Source organism: Delphinapterus leucas, chromosome 19 (assembly GCF_059928025.1).
Source record: "Delphinapterus leucas isolate spDelLeu-1000000601 "Yukka" chromosome 19, BTC_Dleu_Yukka2, whole genome shotgun sequence".
In the NCBI taxonomy this organism is placed as follows: Eukaryota; Metazoa; Chordata; class Mammalia; order Artiodactyla; family Monodontidae; genus Delphinapterus; species Delphinapterus leucas.
The window spans coordinates 34903134-34914317 of NC_143147.1; the positions used below are offsets into that span (position 1 = coordinate 34903134).

An 11184-nucleotide genomic window follows, 5' to 3' on the forward strand; every position below is an offset into this window, starting at 1 on the left:
TATACCCCCTAACATTGTGGTAATAAAAATGTCTCCACCAAAGTTCAAAACAATGTGCTCTTTACAGTTTACATGTACAAGGACATCTTGAGGGACATCAGTGTTACCACAGTGGGAACAGGCAACCAGCGTGCTTTACTACTAGTGAATATCAACTGGAGTGGATGGAGGAGAGGAACAAGAGGGACGTGAGCTCTTGAGAGACAATTAAAAGGACTTTCAGAACACTGAGGTAAAATGGTGATGGGAAATTCAGGTGGCCTCAAGAGTAGTTATTCTGATTTTATCCAAACTCATTGGCTGGTAAGGCTAGATACTCTCCTATTACATTTTTATAGACAATTATTCATTATTTATATGTTGTCTACTTTGAAGAAGGATTTGTGTATTCATGCTAACACACATATGATTTCAAAGACATAAATGCATAGACCTACAATTTAATTTTATTCAACCAACTTCTACTGAGATCTTGTTTTTCATCAGTTCATGGTATATAAATGAAAACAAACAAACAAACAAAAAACCCTGTGTCAGGGAGGAAGAAATTTTCTTCTGTCCTAATTTCTTCTGGTTGGTCTAATGACATGAGACAGATTAATAGAAGAAAATCAAACAAAAGTTTAATAACATGTATACATGGGAGAGACTTAGGAAAACCAAGTAACTTCCTAACCAAAAATGACCAAAAGCCCTCAACTTAAATATGATTTTATGCTAAAAACAAAAGATGTTGGGGGTAGCTGTTTGGGACTTTAAAGGAGAGGAAAGCTATTCACATAAAGGTGGAGAAGCAAATTAATATTTGCTGGGCTATGCAGAGACCATGAGACACAGTGTGGATTCAGATTTCCAGGCCCTGCCTAGAGTTTTCCCCAGCACACCCAGCCCATATTCTTTGCAGCTCTCTAGTGATACCTCTATTCTGGAAACAGGCCCTTTATCTAAATTCTTTAGGTAGCTAACTGGAAGGTAGAAAGGAAAACTTTCTGAATCTTCTGTTTCTTAAAAATAATCAGTCTAAATTGATCCTCATGCCAAAGATACATACTTTGGGGTGGAAAATTTTGCTCACCTACAATGGGAAACCTCATATATTACACAGTGTACCCTAGGAGTGATTGGGAAAACCTAGAGATTTTCTTTGACTTTTATCTTTCACTTTCATTTCCAAATAATTCCCATGTCTTGTTAATTCCTCCTGAACATTAGCTTTTAACTCTTCCCTTTGTCACACTTATTTAAATTAATCTCTATGTCACCAATTTGTATGATACCTTTATCTTCCAACTGCACAGTCCCCTAAAATGTGTAGTCTCTTGTGGGCCAGATAGAGCCAATTTATCTATTAAGCCCACTAAGCACAAAACTTAAGGTCCATATGCTTGTAGGGCCCTATGAAGTGTTTTAATTTCTTTTAAAATCAGAAATAAAAAATGAACTATTAATTCAAAGAGACCATGAGGAAAAAAGTGCCTGGGGCCCTTGAAAGTCATGATGTACCCCAGAGCCATACATATTTTGTCCTGCAGCAAGGCAGTCTTGGATCAAAGCTTTATTTGAGGCATTTTCCTCCTTCAAATCCTTCCATGGAAATGTACCTTATACTGAGCAAGAGTGAACTCTTTAGCCTCTAAATAACTTTCCAAAATCTTTCATGAAACTGTCATTCAAAATTTGCTAACATTACATGCCACTTTTTCTTTCACAGTTTCTGTGCCTTAACTATACCAATTGGTTTTCTCAGTGCCTGTCCTGAAGTTTTCCTCCCCTCTGTTTCTAGTCCCCAGCCAGAATTGCTCTTTTAACCTTGCCCTATATATCAGTGCAAAGCAGTGTGATTATAGTTAATCATAGTGTATTGTATATTTGAAATTTGCTAAGAGGGTAAATCTTAAGTCCTATCACCACAAAAATTTTAAAAAGAGAATGGTAACTATTTGGGGTCATTGAGTTACTTAGCTTGATTGTGATGAATATTTCACAATGTATACATATATCAAGTTGAACATCTTAAATATACACAATTTTTAATTGTCAACTATACTTCAATAAAGCTGGGGGAAAATCAAAATTTAACAACCTTAAGACCAATATACTTTGAGTATTCCTTCAACCATTTTTTTTTTAGAAAGGCATGATAAATGGATTTTCTATGAACAAAATCATGTATTTCTTTGTGCTCAATATAAGGCTTTATTACATATATAAAGACAATACATTTTACTATCACCTAAAAAAATATTGTAAATATTAGTGGTCCTGTATAAAAAGGAAAATAACTCAACTGTTCCTTCTCACTTTAATATGACCTAGACACATGTGGTAAAGGGAATATCCTGACTATACCTGCCTCTAGGCATGGTGAATCCTAGCCTGATATAAGAAACAATTTTTCATTAAAACATTGTGAAAAAATATGATTTTGCAAACTATTTATTTACCTTTTGTGTTTTCTACACATGTTGATTTATTGTTAAATCAAATTACTCCCCTCCCCTTTCACTTATACAATGAGTTCTAAAAGGTAAGATTTATCTGAGATTGATGAACAAAAAGTCACCATGGATTTTAAGGAATGGTCCCACCTGGTACATTATACTAAAACATTTGAAGGTCAGTTTAAATAGTCACTAGAGTTGAATATCATTTCTGCTTACTGCATTATTTCTATCTCAATAATCTTTATGGTTCCCATACCAGGACTGCATAGATGTCATATGCAAAATAATTCATTAATGAGAAAATCTTTTTTTTTTTTTTTAATTTATGAAGATACTGTTTCAAAGTACTGCCTCGGAAGGAGGTTTTAGAAACCACCTTGGAAACGTTCAATGTCATTTCATCTATTACTGGAATTCTAATAAAATAAGTATTAATTTATGGCTCAACTTTCTATATTTAAATTTAGAAAAGGTAGTATTCAAACTAGGAAAAACAAACAGTAAAACAGAATAACACAGCAATAATAAAACTATAATGATTTACAACTCTGCATGCTTAAAACTGGAAATATGTATAGTGCAGAATGTGGCGTGATTTTCAAAAGCCAAGGGGATTTTGGACAAACAGAATTAAACTAAAGTAGATGAATTTGTATTATTCTTATTGCACTTTAAGTTTGATATATGGGGAAGAATGTTGAAATTATCCTGTCTGTTAAGGTCTCAGTATAACAAATTTCCCCCTTTTTCCATTGTTACTATCTAGATGGTATTGGTTTCAAGTAATGAAGATTAAGCTAGGTAAGCAAAAGGAGGACTTTTATTTTAAGAATGGTTATTTCCTGGAATCCAAGGGGGGGGTAGCAACAGAGAAATCTTCAGAATATCATTTATCAATTCTATTTTCCTCCAAGAATCTACTATTTCTGTTGCCTTTCTTATAACTCTGAAGACTGTCTTTCTTACTATTTGACCTAAACTGTGAAATATTACTGCCTCATGAAAGCTGAATTTATAGTTCTTTTCACATGCAAACAATCAGGAGTTTTAAGATCCATGTCTAAATGCCTGGGAGAGAGAATCTTGTTGGTCTAGCTTAGATTTGTATCTGTTTCCTTGTATATTCTATGGGCATTGGATAACATAGTAGGATTCTGGCTGACAAGAGTCTATCCTTTTGGTTCAAGAATTCATTAAAAGGGTTTAACAAAAATTGGTCAAACTCCTCCCTCCTTTCCCTCAAGAGTAGAATCTTCAGGAGAAACCCAGTGTATTCAGTGACTATCACCTACATCCCAGGCACATAGAGTAACACACTGCTCCTTCTCCAAAAATGATAATTTATTTCCCATCTAAAAGATGTATGCTTTTCTCGCAAAGCTCTTTAAAGCCTACATAATCAACGTTAAACATATAATATAGTTAAACACCTAGCTGAAGAATGTCTACTATAAATTTAATGGGGAATTGCAAAGAGAGAGGATATGGGGAAAACATGAGTGCTCAAAAGGGTCTGTAAGGAGGAGAGCCCGACTGAGCTCCAGCTAATTATTGCTCTGCGGGAATGCAGGCTGTCACCAGATCTTCCGATTTTTCTGGGGGTCCTTGAAATCCAGATCCTGAGTGAAATTTTCCTATTTGAAGATTTGAGGGGCTTGTTTAATTAAAAATTAATAGGTGAGCCATTATATGCTTGGGGGCTGAATGTAGCTCATTAGCCATTCATTTGTGAACTGTAATATACATGCTTAAATGCTTATACATGATTAAATTATATTCCTTTAGTAACATTGTTTATTGCCCCAGACAATGTTGACCAAGCCCTCCTGGAATGTTCATGCTTTAAAGACGGTAAACTTTCAAGATGAGACTAAAAGTCTTAGCAGTTTTCAAATGAAGTAAATTTATCTACCAGGGTAAGCTTATCTCCTGCATTAACATGCTTTTCTAAGATTTACCTGGCCACTTTGAGCAACACAACATAGGTTAATGTATTGATTATAGGCCAACCAATGCAAATCCATTGCTCATCATAATGTTTAGAGAGATGAGGCTGTGATAGAAGAAAATAAATCTTGCCAAGCAATATAATTAGAAGACAGTTGTTGCTGAAACAGCAAATTGGCACTTAGGCCATTGGAGAATGAATAGTTTTGTGACTGTTCCAATAGATGTTAGCCAATTGCTACCTGAGCTCTTCTGACAAAACTAAAATAGTCTTCCAAAGCTTTGATTCACCTACAAACTAGAACAGTGCTATTTCAGACTGAGAAATCATCCACCTATTACATAATAGTTAGGCAATATATCTGGTTTGGGGAATGGAGAACAGTTGATATTTTAAAGGGTGGCAAACTTAGGATATTGCTGATTAAAACAATTTGAGTAACTTCTTTGGAAGATTCCTGCTCTTGCATAGCCAAGAGGCTGACATATTATACAAAGATTCTATTTTAAATATCATCTCTGAGCACATTAGTGCTTAACTATTGAATAACATAACTCTTAAAAAAAAATTTCCCATTGGGATGGCATCTTGTAATTCCCAGGTAATAACTCTCTCTGTTCTTTATGGTAAGGGAAATGACATTTCTAATGAATATACTTGGATCATGTCTTGTAGGATCTGACTCCCAACTTTCTGACACTTCACATAAGCCTCAACACAATTTAATTGTGTTAGGTGGTTCTAGGGAGAAGCTTTATTTGGGGAATCACTAATTTTTTTTTTCAGTATCATTTTTCTGGCTTTGAGATTAAGAAATATCTATCACAAAGAAATCACAATGAGACATGTAAATACCAGTTATGTCTCATTATCAGTTACCTCAACTACAGACATCTTGGCCTGGCTGTCAAATTTCCTGTATTTTTTCCCACCCTTATCATCTGACTCAGTTTCTCAGTCCTTCCACCTTATTGTCTCATATTTTTATGCTTACAATATCTTCTTGCCTTAGTCCAATTCAATTTCAATGTGACAAATAGTTTGAATGGACATCCAGTAAAATTTGAAAATATCTTACTCTTTGCTAATTAACTGCATGTGTTTTATTCAAAAACTCACTCAAGTCTCATTTCTTTCATGAAATTTTCTTACTTGGAGCTTAATTACTTTCTAAGTATTGACTCTGTAATTGTCTCCTTACTGCTTCAGACTCCAACTGAGTCTAAACTTTTCTTCCCCTTTTCTATTATCTTATTCTACTTAGGCTATAAGGCCTAAACTAATGTCTCTATCCTCCATTCAATATTCTCTGATTCTACTTCTGTTGATTTCTTTCCTCTGGTATCCTCTTATATTTTTTATTAAGATACCTATTTACTCAATGTCTATATCTGTATATTTCTATTTCCTTGAGAATAGGTATAGCTCACAGCCTTCAAGCCCTAAAAAAGGCAAAAAGAAGGTACACAAAACATACTAATAATTGATGAAGAAGAGTAAGAAAGAAAAGAGAGAAAAAATGGTAAGAGAAAAGAGACCCAATCTGTGGAGACCTCAGAAATAAAAACCACCATATCAGCTACAACCTTCTTTGAATCTCAGTATTAGTTCTGTCACTTCAAACTTATATATAAGAGAAAATGAAAATGGTATTATGTGATTATTAGACAAAGCCTAAGTTAAATGTGCATTGACATGTTCAGATTCACTAAGATCTTAAATTCCAAATCAATTTGACATTTTCACTATTGCATGTTTCTAATATAAGTCATTTTGTAGATTACTTCTTGCTATTTTGTGTGGGTGGACTGCGTTTTAGGGCATGATGTGCAATATTTGAATGGGATATGAAATGGGAGTTATGATACTGTTTTTCTGGGTTGAGAAAATTAATATTTGTATTTAATTTAGCTTCTGCCATTAAGGAGCTCTGAGAATATAAGCACTTTTTAAATTTTAAGTTTATTGAACCTATATTCATCTCATTTCATGAGAATGTTACAGGTCAGTAATTATATTTCAGTTACAGCTTCCTTGTGTCATTATGTTGTTTTTCAATAATCAATCATTATATTTTAAAATGGATGTATAACTATTTTTCATTTGAGGAAGTAAAGAAATATTTTCAGTGTGTGGGATAAAAACTTAATCAGTTAAGCTGACATTTACTAAGTTCTTGGCCTGATCAAACATAATAGATGTCATTTTTACAAAAGGAGAAAAAAATTGGCTATATTTGAAACTGCCCAGAGAGTGGAATTATTAATATTCTTTTCTCTTAGTTTGCTTTTAAACATTGTTTTGCTCAAAGAGCTGAAAAAGGCAAATGTTCTGATTATAGATTTGTAGAGTGTTGATAATTGTGTGCTTCATACAGTCATGGAACATTTTTCCTGTGTAGCTGTTTCTTTAGGTTAGAGCTTCACAGTTTCCTACTGAGAAAATATAGTCATTCACATATTGTTGATTGCAGTATGTCTGAAGAGCATACAAAAGTTCCATATTCTGTGTTTTGAATATTATATGAAATAAAACTGGGTCCTGGGTTATACATTTCTACAAATTGGTGAATCTGTTAAGTCCATTTTTCAGGCTACATTTATCATCTTTTACTAGCTTCACTTTTACTGCTGAAACATTACATAAAGAAATACATTTATCACATTCTATAGTGAGGATCTAAGGGGACTGATTATAGGCAGTTGCTCCCAAATATTAAATAAGGCTATTCCCTTACCTTTAAACTAGAATAAATCCAAAAATTAAATAAAACTGTGTATCTATCTGGAACTGGGGAAAGGGTCAGATTATTTCAACATCAAAGTATAAAAGAGCAGGACCCAGAAATCCAATTCCAGAAGTGTCTTATTGCATAACAAAATGCCCCCTAAACTTAGTAACTTAAAGCAATAACATTTTCTCTTCTCAGGAATAAGGGGAACCTTGGTCTAGACTGCCTATTTCTAATCCATTTGGCATCAGGTGGGGTGGCTTGAAAGTTAGAAGCTAGAATCAGTGTCTGGTGCTTGGGCTGTGAAGACTCATTTGGGGTTGAGGGATCTGGGACTTCTGGAATTTCTCTTTATATCTCTATGTGATGTCTCCACATGGTCTTTCCAGCATAGTGGCTGCAGGATGGTAGAAATTCTGACATGCAGGCTCAGGGCACATATCCCAAGAGAGAAAGAACTAGGAAAAATTTCTATTGCTTTTTATAACCTAGGAATTTCTGCCTTGTTCTCTTTATTAAAAGAATTAAGTTATTGAAGCCACACAATATTCAGTGGTAGAGGTATTAGACCCTACCTATTGATGAGAGATGTTCAAATGATTTGAGGCATATTTAAAACCAAACTAATATCTGAATTTCCTATTATAGATGTTAATATTACTAAGGAAAATTTAGTAAGGTATACTATGCCAGTGTTTTCTGGACTCTCTAAAGCAATTTTCATCAAAGTTAAGACACTTCACAACATTCATAATGTTGTTCCAAATCCTCAATACTTCCATTTTTACTGTTTAATATGTTCTATCCACTGATCTAGTTTTTACATTAAAACAATTATTTTAAAGGTAATTTGAGTTACACTGTGTCCTTTGAGAAGTAGACATCAAAACAAAATTAGTTGTGCAAGAGACTTATGTGTAAACTTCTAGAAGAATAAAGTGGAGGAGATAGAGAATGGCAAGATATCCTTCACACCATGATGCAGGTCTGACATGTGTGAAAGGAGAAGAGGAAGGGCAAATTGGACAGGAAGAGACTCATAGTTTCACACAGTTCAAAGAAATATTTTATCAGGCCGATCAGAAGTATCAGTTTCTTTAAAAACAAACAAAAAAACTAACTAACTAAACGTGCATCTACCATACAATCCAGCAATTTAATTCCTGGGCATTTATCCCAAAGAAATAAAGATTTATGTTCATACTAAAACATGTATACAAATGTTTGGGGTAGTTTATTCATAATAGCCCCAAACTGGGAACAATCCAGATGTTTTTCAGCAGGTGAGTTGTTAAAAAATCTGTGTTACATCCATACCACAGAAAAATACTCAGTCAATTAAAAAAATATTGAAACACACAACAACAACCTCGGTGATTCTCTAGAAAATTATTATGAATGAGAAAAGTCAGTCATAAAAATTTACATATGGTATGATTCCATTTACATAGCATTCTTGAAATGACAATGTTATAGAAATGGGGAACATGCTTGTGGGTTGCCAGGAACTAAGGAGGGGGTGGGAGTGAAAGGATAGTGGGTGTAGGTATAAAAGGGCGACATAAGGGGTCCTTCTGGTGATGAGAATGTTCTATATCTTGACTGTATCAATGTCAGTATCCTAGCCGTGATATTGCATCATAGTTTTACAAAGTGATAGCATTTGAGAAGCTGGTGAAAGGTATACACAATCTGTCCACTGTTTCTTACAACTGCATGTGAATTTATATTTATCTCAAGATAAAGTTTTTAATGAAAAATAATGAAATTAAAGTAATAAAACATGTAATTTCCAAAGCAGCATTTTTTTTCATAGATAGATAAGCTTTATTCCAATGTCTATATAAAAATGAGTTGATGTCGAACAGGAAAAGGTTTTTCCAAAGGGTTAAAATCTATCAAACAACAGAACTTGGTCCTTTTCCCTTTAGTTTGTCTCTCAATTCAGTTGGCTGACACATCATTTTTAGTGTCCACCCTCACAAACCATTTTCACCACACACAATATCTAAAAGTCTTCGGCATTTCCCATTTCTCTGGAAATGTGTTAAACTGCTTTCAGTTACAAGCAATGGGAAAGATTTTTATCTGCTCATACTCTATTCCATCGGAGACAAAAACACATTCCTGAATTCTCTTGTTTAAATTGTGGCTGTTGGCAAAGTGTCCAGATGAAGAACTTAATGCTAATACACAAAGAACACAGTATAATCTCTGTATAGTAGTAACTCTGCTTTAACTTTTTCTCATTAAAGAATTATTTTTATTATGTCTCCACAAGGAAGTTATAAAAATTACCTGTAAAAACATTGAAAAGGCTCTTAAAAGTCCTGGAATGAAAAATTCTGCAGTATAAATTATGATACATCTTCTATGATTTGCAAATAAGAATAAAATAAATTCTGTAAGTTAGAATTTCTGAATGAGTTTGATAGGAATTTACCAGAAGGAGCCAGAACATCAAAGCTTAACGATTTCCTATTTTCATCCCAGCCGAGTTTTTAAAAAGCTATATAATCTGTTGACAGGCACAATCCACACAGGAACTTGCTGCTGCCACTAATGATGAAGTCAATCTGAAGGACAGAGATTTGCATGCTGGACGTGCCAGGCTCTTCCATGCAACTGGCTGAAGTGGTCTTCTATTATTTTTTTCCCTTATGTTTTAAATAAAAGTAAATATACCTATGGTAAAAAAATTTAAATGATACAGAAAGATCTAAAATAATAAAAAAAATTAAATGGTACAGAAAGATTTTTTCTCCCATAACCTAGAAAATCTGATGTCTTCCAAACCATCAGTCTTATGAATAATTTGCAAAGTGAAGTCAAACTCGAAGTCTCTTCATCTGAAAATTAATCTCAGTACTTTTGCAATGTGCTGATTCTGTCATATATTACCTCTGTTACAGAGGAAAGCCATGCAGTCTTCTACTTAAAAAAACTAATTACAAAAGCAACATGCGCACTCTGCTCAGAGATAGCAAGTCCAGGCAGCACCTTGTACTCCGTGGATCTGGTCCTAGTTACGGGCAGCGTCCCTGGTATCCAGAGTCAAGGGCGGCAGGAGCTCAGCCGAACCCTTCCCGGATGCCTCGGATCCTCCTGGCCAGCTGCACATCCTTTGGGAAGCGAGTGACACGGCCTGTATGTAAGGAGAGGAGATAGGCATCCTCAAAGAGATTAACTAGAAACGCTACTGCTGCCAGGCGGCAGAAGGAGTTCTTCCTTAACAACAGGTGTGTGCTCTTCTGAAGAGCTCGGATCTCCTTCAGAACCCTATGTCTCCGGCGAGCAAGTTGACGGGAGGAAGTGCCTAAGGATGGGCCCGGCCGGGGGCCGCCTCCTTGGGGCTTCAGGCTTGCGGATCCGGCGGCGCGGGCCCATGGCTGGAGCTCAGGCTTGCGGACTCGCGGTTCCTTCTCGGCCTTCCAGGTCCGGAGGCAGAGGCTGCCGTCCAGGGGAGGGTCAGCAGCGCCCTGGCAGCGTGCCGCGGCTAGGTGGCGTTCAAATTGTCCGCTCCGCCGCGGATTCACTGCTGGCGTTTTTTCCAAAGCAGCATTCTTGAAAATAATTTCATCTGACTGTTGTGGCTTGTCAGTAATAGAGGAAATACCATTTTATGTCGGTTAATTTGAGAATGGAATTTTTAGCTTTGCATTTATTAACAAAAAATGTGCTAACTCATATGTTACTTATGTTTCAAATAACTTTCTAAAGTAATCTCCAGGATATATGTTTTTTAAAAAAATGTGTCAAATTATCTGGTATTTATATCTAAGTAGTAGAAAAGATAATGCTTCTCAATTTGCCTTTACCAACCAGTTGTAAATGTATAAAAATACTCATGGGGGCTTCCCTGGTGGCGCAGTGGTTGAGAGTCCGTCTGCCGATGCAGGGGACACGGGTTCGTGCCCCGGTCCGGGAAGATCCCACATGCCGCGGAGCGGCTAGGCCCGTGAGCCATGGCCGCTGAGCCTGCACGTCCGGAGCATGTGCTCCGCAATGGGAGAGGCCACAAAAGTGAGAGGTCCGCGTACCGAAAAAAAAAAAAAAATACT

The 11184-nt window shown here is 35.7% G+C and overlaps 1 pseudogene; it reads right to left on the reverse strand.

Moving 5' to 3' along the window:
• Positions 1 to 9436: 9436 nt before the first annotated feature.
• Positions 9437 to 10642, reverse strand: LOC149746734 (histone H3-like centromeric protein A pseudogene; annotated as a pseudogene).
• Positions 10643 to 11184: the final 542 nt, after the last annotated feature.